This window comes from Rhyacophila brunnea, unplaced genomic scaffold (genome assembly GCF_057557595.1).
Source record: "Rhyacophila brunnea isolate RB1 unplaced genomic scaffold, BYU_Rbru_1.0 scaffold_14, whole genome shotgun sequence".
NCBI classification, from domain to species: domain Eukaryota; kingdom Metazoa; phylum Arthropoda; class Insecta; order Trichoptera; family Rhyacophilidae; genus Rhyacophila; species Rhyacophila brunnea.
The window spans coordinates 31,799,325-31,814,790 of record NW_028232796.1 but is presented as its reverse complement, the minus strand read 5'-3'; the positions used below and the strand labels follow the sequence as shown (position 1 = coordinate 31,814,790).

The following is a 15,466-nucleotide window of genomic DNA, read 5'->3' as shown; positions in this document are numbered from 1 at the left end:
GACAGTATGACTATTGACTATTGTCAATATTCACTTGCCGTTTTTGGCGATCGATATTGATGTCCCATATTTATTTTCTTTCTAAACGCTTCCTTGACTCACTGGGCTTACGTTTCAACACAATAATCAGTTTAACATTCATTATAAATATAGAAAAATACTATTAACCTACAGAGCGATCAACACGACGTCACTTTAATTTTGTTCAGGCAGACATATTGAAATCCGTATCACATGACCATCAGAGCAGCCGCTGATTGGCTTATTCATTTTAGGGGGATTTGAAATTCATATGAAAACTGTTTTAGGGGGTTTTGAAATTAAGCCTAATTTTTGATAATAAATATTGAGGGTTTTAGACCTTTTTTGAAACTATAACTTTGTCCAACATATTATAGTGGACAAAAACTTATCTCTAAATATATATCTAACTCAAAATTTTATGAAAACCGTTTTAGGGGCTTTTGAAACTAGGCGCTTCATATAGTGTACGGTCATCTCTTTCCAATACGGCAAACTGTGCTACGGTGAAATGTTGTACGTATAATGTACATGTAACCTGACTCAAGGTGGGGTTTCGTGACATTTTTTTTTCGAGAGATAAAAATGTCAGCCACTTACCAAACTTATTAGGTCATTACGTCAACTTAATTTTGAAAAAAAATAAGAGATATACCTGTTATTAAAAATCTGTAAAGTCTACTTGTCCGTATTTGATTCATGTAAATTACTTCTAACAACTACGTCATTTGATGTTATAATTAACAAAAAAAGGAAATAAATAGTGTATAGAACTATTTAAATAAACGCATTACATTATTCTATCAATGGTTACATGCAGTTTCATATCTATTCTGTACACAAGGCCACTATTGGCTATTGGCTATCGAAGGTAGTTTGTCATTTTTATGTATTGGGACATTATAATTGTTACAATAAGTGCTATGTTTTAATACTATTGGGCATAGCCCCCACAAAGGGGGGCTGACAGGGCCCTAGCTTGAGGGCCCGGCGAGGCGAGTCGACCAGATAAGTAAGATAAGCACACATCACAAATTTGCTTCACTAGAAAAAAAAGTAGCCTGCGGCGCTATTTTCTTCAATAATATTATTATTAAATATTATATGGTTGTACGACACAATTATTAATTGTATATCAATACTCGACAGGGGACTAGGGCCCGCCAAAGATCCTAGCCTGGGGGCCCACTTCAGGATGTGGAGGCCATGCTCGTGGGTGTGTACATTTTTAGAGTAAAAGTGAAACTTTTGACAGTTTAGACGGCTAACTTATTGTAACAATAAAATTATAATATATCAATACATAAATATGATAAACTTCCATCAATGGCTGACGATATCAGCCTTGTGTATAGAATATATGCGATGGAGCCTTTACATAGGTTGCAAAGTTTTTTTTTTTAATTTATCATTTATGGTATGTATTAATAAGTGTATATTCTTAGTTAAAAACAATTATTTTATTCAAAATTAAACACAATATGTTTTACTTATTCAGTTTTTTTCATTATAATATATTATTATAATGACAGGTAGTTTGTAATTTAATAGTGTTTTTAGTAACAGAAAATCACATTGTGACTTTGACATCACCGGATCAAACCCGGAGCTCCCGGAAAAAAGGCCAACGCCAAACGCACTGCACCACGAGTGCCGCTTTGTTTATACTAACTTAATATGTATACTTATATAAATACCAACAAGTAACATAAACCAGTGTTTTTTGAAATGCAAGTTAAGACTAATCGATTCATTTTTCAACGAAAAACTTCTTAGAATTTTAATAAATTATTGTTCCTAATTTCTTCAATAAATAATTTTTCCTTTAACATTTATTAGTTTAAATATATTATGTGTTATTATGGTATGCTCCAATTATTGATGTCCTTTTGAAGCGTATCAAACTAATCTGGCTATTAATTATTAAACTACAATATTATATTTATTGTGTTTTACTTAAAATGGGTTGGTATGTTTTTGTGCCCTTCACTGTAAACCTCTAAATATTATATGGATTGAATTTTGTTGATAGAAACAAAAAACTTTATTATTATAAACACACACATTGATGATTGATGTTCATGCGGTAAGTCTGAAGTAGTAACAGTGGAAAAAATATTGTAAATCATTGTCGATCTTTTTGAACAAAATATTATGTAACCAAGGTCTTTTGATATTGGAAAAGCTTCGCTAAATAAACAACATAATCTCTAAATATATAACTGAGATATCTTTTTGAAAATATAGATATTGTATCGCACTTCAAAGACAAGTATGTTTTGAGGTAGGTAGAAATTTTAATATAAAAGCCTTCATTCTCTACTTAGTAAATTTAATTGTGAATCAGGTAGTATTAAACGATTTCAAATGAATTAATTGAAAACGGGGTAATGCTTATATCAGTTCAAAGGTATTGAATGAAATTGTTTTCAAAATAACTTGGTATTGAATATTAATAATATTATTTCTTCTTTTTACAGTGTGACTTCGTTAAATTAGAACATAATTAATATTTAATATTATAAGTATTTTTTTCATTACAATCGAAAATGTCATAATAATTATTAATATAAGTATTCATTAATTTCTATACATATCGATACCATATTTCAATAGTACAATTACTCAAAAAAACTTCCAAGATAATGGTGTTTGAATTTTTTGCAGAAGTTTTAATTTTAATTTTAAGGCCTTGATTTTGAGAAAAATGTATGTTTAGTTTGGTGGAATTCAGAAGCAGTGACGCGCCCAGGATTTAATATGGGGTGGGGGGGCAAGGAGGAGAATGTAAATTAGTCCTATAGGCTCTTTTTCTTCTTCACAGCCTAATTTCTCGTTTATCGGTCTATTGCACTCGGTGTACCTACACCATGGTCCCCACATCCTGAAACGGGCCCTCAGGCTAGGATATTTGGCAGGCCCCCTACCTACCGCTAAGATCAAAGGCAGTGTGAAACACTACATTAACGTTTTTCAAATTGTGTTTTAGTTCAAATTAAGGGTACTTATACAGTGAATTATTGGCGATTTTTAATACATTTACTTTAATAATGGAGCTGTCGAGTATCGACACATAATAATCAAAAAATATATTGCACAATTATATAAGTAATTGAAAATCATCTTATTTAAGATTTTTTTCTAAAAAGGGTGCTGGAGAATTATTAAAAATCATTTTTTTGGCGTATTTTTATTTGTCTAAGCCTAAGCTCAAAGGTATAGTTTATTGGCTTTCAATTTCAATATTTAAATAATAAATAAATAATTTTTATTTTTGGGGGGTGCCAGGGCCCCTTGCCCCCCCCCCCCCTGGGTGCGCAACTGTAATCAGCAATGTAACATGAAATTCTACAATTTAGTAAGGAATTAAGCCAGAGATTTCAGTAACGAATTAATAGTTAAACTCAGAAAAGGTTTTTCGATTTTATGACACATTGAAGAAATTGCTGACTTTTTTTACTGAATTGTTTACCGAATGTGCTGAAAAGAGAATACCTTTCTACATCGAATGGCATTATGAACTGGAAATCTTGATATTTTGAGTTGTTTCATTATTTAAATGGGGTATCGATATTATAGTGTTATATTTACCTATCCTCTCTGCAAATAGGTACCTACCTAATACATATCGACTGTGTTTAGGAAACAGGGCGTAACCCTTGATTTTTCGAAAAGTGCTTTATTAGATATTAATAATGTATACAACTAAGTACACGTTCTGTAAAAAGGAAGTAAGCCGCAAATGCCGATTTATTATCTAAATTCAGGTTTTAATTGAGTTTTAATTAAAGGAAAAAAGCATTTTCCCTCAATTGTAATGATTTTTCTGTAATAACTTCTTTAATTATGAGTAGATCGAAAAGATATTACACAAATAAGCAACCATGCACCCAATGTATGTGACTATTTTTTTTATTAATATTGAACCAAAATCATTCAAAAAACGTTTTTTGCCTCTCCTGTAAAATTTGTTCTGTGTGGGTTACTCCCTTTTTCCTAAATACAGTCGATATTACTATCTCAAGTGAATTATACTTCATCCGTTATTGCCACCGCCTACGACCGGTCAATATATTAATCTACAGACGTAGCGACAGGCGTTTAACCCACCGACCAGCCGTTTGTGGCCTATTTGCATTGCATCGTTGTGGCCAGCCGTTATCGTGAGCGGTAGTCAGTGACGTCCCGTGGGGGTAGGCAGATTGAGCGTCGCTTGGGGGCGGCAGTTACTCGAAGGGCGGCAAATCGAGGAGAATCATTTGGAATATATAGATATAAATAGCTATCTAAACTTAATAATAACGAAACTATCATTAACAAATTCAGCTCACTGGTTTTGTCGGGTTCGCAACATCTAGTTTACTTCCGTTGCCCTTCTACGTCCTTGGTAACCAAAAACAACACGTGCAGATTTACGAGTAATTACATTCTGATATGTTGTTAGTAATGTATCCATACAATACATTTCCTAGATATTGGACTCATGAAATGATGATAAAAATACTTTTTAAAAAATGGGGCGACATTTTGGCGCTGCCTAGGGGCGGCATTTTATCTAGGGACGTCACTGGCGGTAGTCCTTAACCTTCGGTTATTTTGTAGTCTTTATAATATGTCAGAGAATGCTTTAATAACTGTTACAATTTAACCAATTCATGTTACCTACTATCTTTATGTCATGTCTCTATTCGAAGTAGCCTTTTTTTAATGTAAGTGTATGTTAACCCCAGTGTTTTCTCTACGCTCACTATTTAACTACTCAGAATTACTTTCTTTTCCAGAATATTATTGTCATGTTTATAATAGTGCACATCGGATTCTTGAGAATCAAAATTATTTAAACTACGCTGAAATCTTCATAAATATAATAATGATCAGTATTTTATCATTCACCCATATATATTATGGTGAGAGTATTTTCTTTTATAAAATATTTAGGGCATATTTATTTCACAGAAATAATATCCAGGTTTTCAATTTGAAGGTTACAACGAGCTTTACAAAACGTATCTTATAAAGCAAGCTTTTGCTTTACCAACATAGTAGGCGGGACTTAAAATATTTCAGTAGATCAAAGTAAAAAAAAAAATCTAATATGATGTTCTTGTAAATTTTATCTGTGTATTATAAGTTAGTTATATTTAGATCGATATATTACATTGTAAAAAAATAAATAAAACAAAAGATAAATTTAAAAAAAACAATAATTCAAGAAAAATACAAATTAAACAATAAAATAGGATTTTAAAAACCAAATACCTAATGCATCGTTAAAAATGTCTACATCTCTAGGAAGTGTATTGACCAGCCGCACAGCCCTCGCTATTGGGACCTGGTGAGCCTGACATGAGGAAACAGCTTTCACCCAAAATAGGAGCACGCATGTAATTGCCGGGTGCATAAAAAAATCAGAATATCAAAAAATCAGAATATCGGATTGGAAACTACACCACGTGCGAGCGGGGAAAAATGCTTTAAGAACTCTGTGCTTCAACAGAATGAAAGACGAACATGCCTCGAAGAAAGTTAGTCGGAGACTACTCGTTTGAGAAACTGTCAAAAGTAAAATAATTATATACATTAAAATAAATGAATTATAGTTACGAAGCATTTTTTTAAACAATATGTACATACTCACATGTTGTTTATGTTTAAATCCAATCAGGAAAAAAGGTGTTCACATGAATAACTCGAATAGGTCTATTTTACATTACTACGTTTTTATTCGGTCGTATTTTTATTTGTCCGGTACAAATCTTACAATCGATTATTCCGACTAGCTAGACATTTGAAACTTTTAGAATATATCAGAACACGATGCCAATGCATTCTTTTTAATAATTTTAGCCATCTTTAAGTATAATTAAATTCATTTTTAGTTAATTTCGTTTTGTATGAAAAGTTATTTCGGAATAAATCCGTAATCCAATCCACTATTATTGGTTGCTAGGAAATTATTTATATAATATACGTGCGTTACTATAGAATCAGTGTCAAAATGACATTTCAGTATTATTTCCATCAAATACAATTTTTTTTTTGATCGTTTAAGGTAGTCCAGTCAAGTTTATATCATTCAACAGAAAATTTAAAAACGTTGTATATAAAAAATTCTTTTTATCTTGTAATTATTTTTAATTTAATTGTATACCAATATTCTGTAAAAACACAGTTATATAAACTATGTATTATAGGAATGTCGGATGAATTACTGATAACGGATGTACTGCCAAATTCTTTTTGAAATATTAAGGAATTTTGAAAATACATTATAATGAGAATTGCTACGTAATTTTAAATCGCAATTATCTTAGATTGCACTTTTTGTTAAAACATTTTAATAGGCAATCAAAATTACTAATATTAATATTAAATTATTAATTTATTCAAACGAACGTAGATTGAATGCAATGGAACTTCAATGAAACTATAAAGTTAAATTAATTACCATGTTTCATGTAAAGATAAAAATAATTACTTTGAAGATCCATCATGTAAAGTAATTACTCTGACGTGATCTATGATAGTTTTATATTCGGATGACATAGTTCCCAGTAAATTTCCATTATTTATAGCTATGGACATATGTAATCATAAATTGATAACCGATTGAAAACTCTTCTAGTATGAGTAAAACATCCATTAGATTTATTAAAAAATATGTGGAAATGTGAAATAATTTTTTTTTAATTTAAATTTAAAAAAAATATAACCAAAATAATTATGTTAATATTTTAATTGTAGCCAAATGGCTTTGACTTTTTATACTAATACCTATTTGAAATTAAATCTACAAAGATTTTAGTTATGTAGAATTTATTGGCAAGGATAAAAATAATATAATATCTGAGCCGCATTTTTGGAATAATTTGTAAATAAAAAAGAAAACATTTCTTCATTTTTTGGCAACTGAATACATTTATTTATCTGAATAATGTATATTCAATTCATAAATACGTCAATTTAAGGAGTGTATTTTATCTTGGAAAACAAATATGCTAAATATATTTATTTTTATAATAGATTAATTTTCAATTCAAATTAATCTGTAGCTAACGAAATCCTAATTTTCAAACCATTAAAAAAAGCTCTTTGTTCGTATTAATAAATATATACATCGTTATAAAAGTACTGTTGTAGAGGTTTACCCAACTCTTCAACCGAAGTATTATTGTCTGTGGTCATTTTGTATGGCACAGACAATAATACCAAGTGGAAATTACAGCCAAAAAATCAATTACAATTTCCGCATAGAACTGTAGAGTCAAATATTCACTCGCAATTCACTGAATATCCAACACGATGAAAATCAATGTAAATTATACGTAACATAACATCAATACCAATGTGTCATCATTATTAAATGCCATGCATCAAAAAATATCAAATACATCAAATACAAACACATGAAAATACTCAGTGTGTCTTATTTCTATTGTGCCCCGAACATATAATATCACACAAACGACGCAACCTTCTGCATACAATTAATAGATGCCATATCACACACCAAACAACAAAAATCATACGTCTATACTGTAAACCCTTATCGTCGATATTAAATTTGGTTTAACATAACAGGGGGACATGCTCGTCGAAGGTCAAAATTGAGTTTTTATTGTATTTTCAAACCATGATCCTGGACACTCCTTAAACGTTGTAGATAATCTATTTATATAATTTTGAAGCCTTATTATTTTTTATAGTTATTTTAAACATTTGATGACTGCATGAAGTATTTTTGTTACATAAAATAGTATTCTTTTAAACCTCTCGCTCTAATGTTTTAGAATATAGTCATATTTCGGTACAGAACTGTGCAGTGGTGTTAAGATTTTTTACATTTATTAATTTTTAAACGCATTTATAAAACCATAAGTATAATTTATTACGAGATAATTTTTGTAAAATATTCACGATAAAAAAATATTTTGATAATCTCTGTGATCCCAAATTTGACAAGAATTAGGCATTTTATTATTCAAAAAATCGGCAAGATTAACACATTTTAAGATGATTCTAAAGATATTTATTATAAGCTATGTCTTTGACCATTCAAGTGTGATAAAAATCTTATGAATAATGATTGCTTTATAATAATTATTGACCTAAGAAGAAGGTAGTGTTTTTTTGAAATACGCCATTTCTTTTGTCATTCCCCAGTGGTTAAGCTACAACATACGGCCGTAGCCATAAAATGACAAACTATAATTAAAGTAGGGAGTAAAATTATGTTAACGCGCGTGTTTGAACATGTACCTAACCGAATTTTTTTTTATTTTTTTTTAAACGGTACATGTTCAAACACGCACGTCAATATCATTTTACTCCCTACTTCAATTATAGTTTGTCAATTTATGGCTACGGCCGTATGTTGTAGCTAAACCACTAGGGAATGACAAAAGAAATGGCGTATTTCAAAAAAACACTACCTTATTCTTAGGTCAATAATTATTATAAAGCAATCATTATTCATAAGATGTTTATCACACTTGAATGGTCAAGGACATAGCTTATAATAAATACCTTTAGAATCATCTTCAAATGTGTTAATCTTGCCGATTTTTTGAATAATAAAATGCCTAATTCTTGTCAAATTTGGGATCACAGAGATTATCAATATAATTTTTTATCGTGAATATTTTACAAAAATTATCTCGTAATAAATTATGCTAATGGTTTTATAAATGCGTTTAAAAATTAATAAATGTAAAAAATTTTAACACCACTGCACAGTTATGTACCGAAATATGACTATATTCTAAAACATTAGAGCGAGAGGTTTAAAAGAATACTATTTTATGTAACAAAAATACTTCATGCAGTTATCAAATGTTTAAAATAACTATAAAGGATAATAAGGCTTCAAAATTATATAAATAGATCATCTACAACGTTTAAGGAGTGTCCAGGATCATGGTTTGAATATACAATAAAAACTCAATTTTGACCTTCGACGAGCATGTCCCCCCTTAACAGAAATTTTTCTTTACACAATGTTGTGCAAACTCTCAATTATTATTTCAAACATTTTTTTATCTGTATCTTTCACCCAGAATTCTCGACAAACGAACGTTTTATTTTATAAGTGGAAGCGATACAATTTTCTTTTATGTTGAAAAGAAGAAAATGTTTCCTTGAATTCTGTTGCGTATTTTTGAAGAATATTTTCATGATATATGTCACAAGCAAAATTCTGACACCTTGCCAATTAAATGAAGTACAGATTTGCATGAAATTGAAAACATACATAGCATGTCAAAGGAGTTAGTAGGTATTACTAGTTGAGATATATACATTAATTTACAACTCCGTCACAAGAAGTCACATAGTGACTACTTTACAGAAAATTGAATAAGTATGAAATTTGAATACAATATGTCACCAGACATATAATCAAAATAATAACGAATTGGAGAAATAGCACGTTGATTTGAGACAAATTAAATTTTTATTGATATCAGTTTTGTACTTTTTCATTTTGTGACCACGGTTTTGCCATTTGGTGTCTCCAGATATTATGTACCTCTCATCAATGGCAAACGTACAACCGACACAGAATATATTATATATCAATATCCCACTAAGTTAAAAATTACTACATAATTATTGGGGAAGATAAGTAATTAATAACTAAATTACCATGTTCGATCTCAAGCAAACCATATTATGAACATCAAAAGACTTTTTACGAGAAATAGTTCTCCATTATGTTGTTGCATTGGATTAAAAAAATCACTTTGAGACTAGCTTACGGACTAATCCAAATGTAAATGCAAGAGAAAAGTTTGAATCTTAAATCAATTTAAATCCAAACAAATTGTAGTAACCTTAATAAAAAGTATTAATTTTCTGAATATTATTAATTTAATACAGTCACTGTTTTGAGTAGGTACTCTTGATGTATTCAGGGGACTGGAGGAGATATTTAATAACTGTCAATTTTTTGTGAAAACGCATTAAATTAATTACAATAAAATACAATATGACGTAGTACTTGTTCTGCTAATTTTACTTCTAGTCATAACCGGTTTCACCTGCTTCAATTCATTTTTACTGTCTAATTTTTAAAAATATTTTTGTTAATGACAATCAAAATTGCCTTCTAATTCCTCATATAAGTTTGTATTATTGAATAATTAATACATAATTTGATGTTGATAATTTTTACATTATCTACAATATTATTTGTCTTAAAATTACGAGGAACCTGCATAATTAAATTCATGAGTTCAAATTCATATAATTCAATAATCGAGTGGTTTTATCCATTAAGCTATCGATGTGTCTATGATTTCGTTATTTACTAATAACTACGCTATCTGTAATTATTTCAAATTTCACTGTGGAAAGACAATCATTTTCGACATATTATATTACTATTTTTTATTCAATAGTTCCTGAAAACATGTAGTTTTAAAAATTATACATAATCTATTAAAAATTTGTGTTTATTCAAGGTTGAATAAAAGATTCAATTAAATTATCATATATACGTGTTGTTAAAATTAAGATATATAAGTGTGCACTACGTAGTTATCTAAAAAAATAAATATTAGAAATCACATATCTATTAACTCATTTAGTGCTAACAACGCGACTGGCGCGTTTGCATTACCTGGCAATTAGATATAATTAACATTATATTTAAATGTGTTAATTCAATATTAATAAACAGGTCAGCAGTGATTGTATTGAAGGACAAAAACACTCTTACATCAAGTTTTTTCATAAAAAGTGGGTTAACCAAAATATTTGACCTCGTTTTTCATTATGTACTTTTTTTGCAGAAAACTGAAATTATGTTTAATAATTTGTTAAAGAGTGATAATAAAGTAATTTTTGGCATTAAAATTACTGTTCATAGATTTTTCGGTCAACGAATACATCATTAGGTAGTTAATTTTGTCTAAGCATTTAGATAGATGTACTCTTAGACAGTTACAGACAGTCCAAAAAATTTGAAAATGTAAAAAAAATCATAATTCTAGTGCAATGGATTTTTTTCACGTTAACGATAGATTAATTAATAATAATTAAATTAACATTATTAATAAGATAATAAAAATAACAAACCCTTATTCACCAATTTAATGACAACAAGGTTGAACACTCATTAATTTTTTTATGCTACACAATCATTTTCTGAAATATAACGAAAATGATATTGTTAAACAACCAAAATAATTTATTTTTGAATTATTTAAATTTAAATAAAATAAAACTTTGTTTTAGTTTTAACGTAACAAATTATTTATCGATAACACGGTATTATCAGTGCGCGTCTAAGATCCACCCGCCTATCCATCACCACGTGGGGACGCATACTGAAAGTATATCGTCCTCTCATCCCTTAAGTAAGGCGGGGCGCAAAGCGCAGCGGGAAATTTCGGAAGCTGTGAAAACTCTTCCTAATTCAAATTACGGCTGGCTCTGGTTTTAATGTCTTTAGGGGCAGATTTTTTCATTTGCGCTGACATAAAATTATACCGAAAATTTTTAAATTGAAAAAAGGTACTCTAGACTTTTAGGCTATAAATACATTAACTGTGTCGGCATTAGCTCGTTTTTTCTGCTAATTAATATCCATTTTGCTTCAAACTATGCAAATAAAATATTTAACGACTTATCTGCAAGTAAAACTTAAAAAAACCACCAAATTCCAAAAAACGTTGACTTAATAGAATTCAAATAGGTACGGTACATATCTTTAACTGTCTGTTTAATTTCTAATAACTTCACGATGTCCATTTCGATATATTTTTTTATTCATTAAAAATTTTACCTCTTTTTTTATATTATAAATACTTTCTGCAAAATAACAATGTACCTTTTATCATTTTTTAGTTAAGTATGCAGATTTAAATGTGTATTCACGTTTCCTTAATGCTGAAAACTTTGGAGTTAAATGTCATAATGGTTTCCAAATATATACTTACAAAGGCGGTAGTCCAATTATTATACTTAAGAGCTGAAAGAGTGGATGACCAATTTAAGTATTTTTTTTCTTTAAACTATAACAAAAAGATTAATTCCAACATATTATGGAGTTTTAGTCCGAACGCGAGTGAGTATTTTAACTAGAAGATTAACTATGTTTAAAATGCTCTTCTGCAAAATATTGAATAATATGTGACTTCCAGACTTTCAGCTCTAAGGTACAGACAGCATAATAGCTCAATCAAAATATATGCAAATTATTTTTTTATTCATTGAATAGTTTCCAAACTATAAGAATGTAGGTATCATTCTTTATTTAACATACATAATTCGGAAATACCTGAAAATTACTCATTTTATAGTTTAACTATTAATGATTAAAATGATTAGCAAATTCACGATCTTGAAAGATCCTGAGGCCGTCTATAAATCAATAGAATCCGTCTTTTTGATAAACATTTCGGTTGTTTATGTATTTATTAGTTAATTTTGTCGTAATTAGGTACGCATCTATTCTATACACAATACTGATATCGGCCGCTATCGGCAGCTATCCAGGATAGTATTGTATCGAAGTAATAACACGTATTGTAACAATTACAATAAGTTAGTTTCTATGTTTTAACAGCACCCCTCTTGGGTAAACTAAATCTTAGAGCAAGATAGACAGTTTTGACTGTTTAGACGGCTAACTTTTTGTAAAAATTATAATATTTCGATACAAACATATGAAAAACTACCCTCGATAGCTGCCGATAGCAGTATTGTGTATAGAATAGATGCGCTGGTAGATAAAATGGTAAAGCACATCGACGCTGAGGTATTTCTGAATTATGTATGTTTAATAAAGAGAGAATATTTTTACAATAAAGCTTTTGGCGAGACAATTTATTCTTTTATGTAAACTAAAAATATAAAACGATCATATGGAAAGCTTTCTCCAAAGAAAATTTTTAACAGCCTTATTATTTTCACATGATGACAGTTTGACGTTTTATTAAATTGCTTGAGGGTGAACTTTATAATAAGATTGTTACATTAAGTAAGTCGATCCATATCAAATATTCCGAAATTACAAAGTTATTGCACACTCCCCTAAAATACAAAAGTAGTTAACTTTTCTAATCAACATGATGCGGCTTTTCATAAAACTTTAGCCGTTTTAATAAATAACATATTTTGTGTTTACTTTGCCCGAGCTAAAGGTTAACTTTCAACCAAATTTCATACCTTGTTTATCCACTGCTTAGGTCCATATTTACGGATAATTTCAATGGGGGTTTTATAGTTATATTAATGTTTATTACGTACACAAATAAACGTACTCTTTGAGATTGTTAATAATATGTATATTAAATTGGCCAGGTCATTTCCAATTCCATAATTAATAAATTAAAACTTAGCCTACCGTCCCCTATAAATACTTTTTCTTTTTATAGACACTTAAACTACTCAAATTTAACTCTTGTAATGGATATCTTGTGTCGTGTCCGGAAACTTGTACGTATCTATATATGCAGTTCATCGTAACACACTTACTTCACCGTGAAACGTTGTATCGGAAATAATTATATAATATGTCTAAATAAAACAAGATTCTTGTCGGTTTACACTTTACAGAAAGCCAGCAGCAAACAATTTTTGAAAATATCTGATATACTAGACTATTTGTTGGGTTAGGTTAGGTTAGCTAAGGTTTTCATTCTTCATGTATCCATCTTGTGTTACATAAACTTTAGAAGAAAAAGTTCTTTCTCCAATGACAGTTTCCACAACCTTAATAGCAGAATTATTGTTCACTATAGAGATTATCTAGGCACATAGTCTTCTTCTAAAATGGTTTAACCATCCAATATATGTCTTTTACTTAGTAGTCTATGACATGTACAATATTTGACAAAGTATTTTCCAAACTGTATTTTTCATAATTCTCAATTCTTGAACTGTAAAAGAAATCTATAGTCTTCTGCGTGCTACAATCACCGTTAATTTGAGGATCATCTTGCCTTTAATGGCATCTCCTTCTTCACATTATAATTATTCGTTTCAAACATGACTATATATTTTAAAAGAACAGACTGTCTACCACCATGAGTCCGTGGATCTATTTATGGTTATTTTATGGCTTCAAATTATTCGGTAAGTATATAATATTATATGCAAAAATTGTAAGTATTTAATATAAATAGTGGCAATTGTTTAATATTAACAGCAAGTAAAAAATGATTAATGCTAAGTATTAAAATAATCAATATGAAAGTATTTAAATAAGCATAGGGAATTATTTAAATAATTAGTGGTTAGTTATAAATATCAATTTGTCAAAATAAAAATATAATTTGGACAGATTTTTTTCTTCTACAGAAATAACTTATTTAGCAGCTCCAGTAGTATGTTAAATTTAGTAGGATAGTATTCTTCTGTATGGCTCTACATAACAGATTGTGCCTTGGCTGTTACTATTAAAATAGTATTTATTGTTTTTCTCTATAATTTCATCCCTTCCGCCCATTTGGTGTAGCATCATTGATGTGTATCTATAAAATGGCTCAATAATGCAGTATGAGTCTCCTGAACAAGATTCTAGATGTATAAATAAAATATTTAAAAATACATACTAGCTAGTAAAAACAACTGGAATATAAAGGAAAGACATAAAATAATAAGTAGTGAAGTAAATTAGAAATACATACAATTATATCGTGTCATATATTTATGTAGAATTATGAATGATTCGAAAATAGATTAGCATGTAGGTGCTCGTTAAATACTACACAAATAACGCATCATTTTGTTTTTTGGACGACCGCTTACGGTAAACTGTGATCCTATGAGCTGCATACACATAATTTATATTTAACCATTACCTTCCTTCTGGAGACAATATTATTACTGAAAAGTATTATAAATTGAGCTATTTTTATAAGGCTTATAATATTATATTATAACTCACTTTGCACAATGTTACTTTGAATGTTTAAGTCTTACTGAGCTGAAACTGTAAATGTGAACTCTGCCAATCTTGGTGGTGTTGGCTTGTGTGTCTCTAATAATTACCTTATGAATCGAGGGCATCCGTTGTTTGTTCTGCCACGGTGCAGAACTAACCTGCCATTAGTAATGCCAATTGGGAGGGCAATAACTATGTTTATTGAAATCGCTTTGGACATTGATATATTCCACTTACGTAAGGGTGAATTTAGGTGAACGTTGAAAGTTTTTAAGATAGGGTCTATCAAAGTTCACTCTGTGTGCTTCCATCTACTTTTATTTTATTATTTTGTTATTTTTGTTATTTTATTTTATTTCTAATTTTATTATTTATTGTATTATTAACTCACACTTCACTGTATTTTTATTTTTAAAAATTATTAACACTTATTTTATGTCATGTTGTCAACGCTTTGAATTTATAATTTGTCAAATTCATTATATGTAAAATAAATAAATTTAATTGAAAGTCGATTGATTGAAACTATGCATATTATACTAGTATTTTGAACGT

The 15,466-nt window shown here is 29.4% G+C and overlaps 1 protein-coding gene across 1 annotated transcript in view; it reads right to left on the bottom strand.

Moving 5' to 3' along the window:
* LOC147075864 (uncharacterized) overlaps positions 1 to 11,314 on the bottom strand; it is a 125,155-nt gene extending 113,841 nt beyond the window's left edge. The window contains exon 1 of the mRNA XM_085942017.1: positions 11,098 to 11,314. The gene's annotated coding sequence lies outside the window, so the exon portion shown is untranslated. The remainder of the gene's footprint in view (positions 1 to 11,097) is intronic.
* Between the last annotated feature and the right edge of the window lie 4,152 nt (positions 11,315 to 15,466).